A 1,092-nucleotide genomic window follows, 5' to 3' on the forward strand; every position below is an offset into this window, starting at 1 on the left:
TGTGGTGAGACTGGCCATTTCATTGCTTCATGCCCGGCTAAATCAAAAGCCAGGGCCCGTCAGAGGATTTGAGGAGTCTGACGGGCCATCTAAAATCTGAAAAAACTCCTCATTTATTGTTGCCTGCTACCCTTTTCGTTTCTGACCAGAATCTCACTTTATCATCTTTCATCGACTCCGGGTGCGAAAGAAATCTCATTGATTCAGATCTGGTCCAGCAGTTAAAGATTGAGACTGTCCCTTTAACTAAGCCTCTCAGAGTATCTGCTATAGATGGAAAGAAGCTTCATCAAGTCACTCATCAGACACAACCTTTAGAACTTCTAATCTCTGGAAACCATCGTGAGACATTAACATTTTTTGTTTTTCCCTCTGCATGCTCCCCTCTGGTGCTGGGATTCGAGTGGCTGGAACGTCATAATCCCCATATCAACTGGGCTGAACGCCATATTAAATCTTGGTCTACTTCCTGTCACGAGTCATGCCTTCTTTCTGCGGCTCCTACTATTCAGTCCCCTAGAGGTAGGGGGGAGATGGACTCTCCTGACCTTACTTCTGTTCCTCCCGAGTATCATGATCTGGCACCATTCTTCAGTATGGTCAGTGCGACGTCTATTCCACCTCACAGACCATATGACTGCGCCATTGACTTACTACCAGGAGGTCCCCTTCCCAGCAGTAGACTATATAACATCTCCAAACCAGAACGTGAAACCATGGAGAAATATATCAGTGAGTCTCTAGCTGCTGGAATTATTCGTCCATCTTCATCTCCTCTCGGTGCTGGTTTCTTTTTTGTGGGTAAAAAAGATGGTTCCCTCCGACCCTGTATTGACTACAGAGGCTTGAATCAGATAACCGTCAAAAATAAGTACCCACTACCATTACTGGCATCAGCTTTTGAACCTGTTCAGGGTGCAACAGTGTTCACAAAACTCAATTTAAGAAACGCCTACCATCTCCTTAGAATAAGAGAAGGAGATGAATGGAAGACAGCCTTTAAGACCCCTTTAGCTTTATTTGGTCATGCCTTTTGGTCTCACAAACGCTCCTGCTTGCTTCCAAGCTCTAGTCAACGACGTCCTCAGAGAT

The sequence above is a fragment of the Cyprinodon variegatus genome, unplaced genomic scaffold (assembly GCF_000732505.1).
Source record: "Cyprinodon variegatus isolate N-32 unplaced genomic scaffold, C_variegatus-1.0 Scaffold1938, whole genome shotgun sequence".
In the NCBI taxonomy this organism is placed as follows: Eukaryota; Metazoa; Chordata; class Actinopteri; order Cyprinodontiformes; family Cyprinodontidae; genus Cyprinodon; species Cyprinodon variegatus.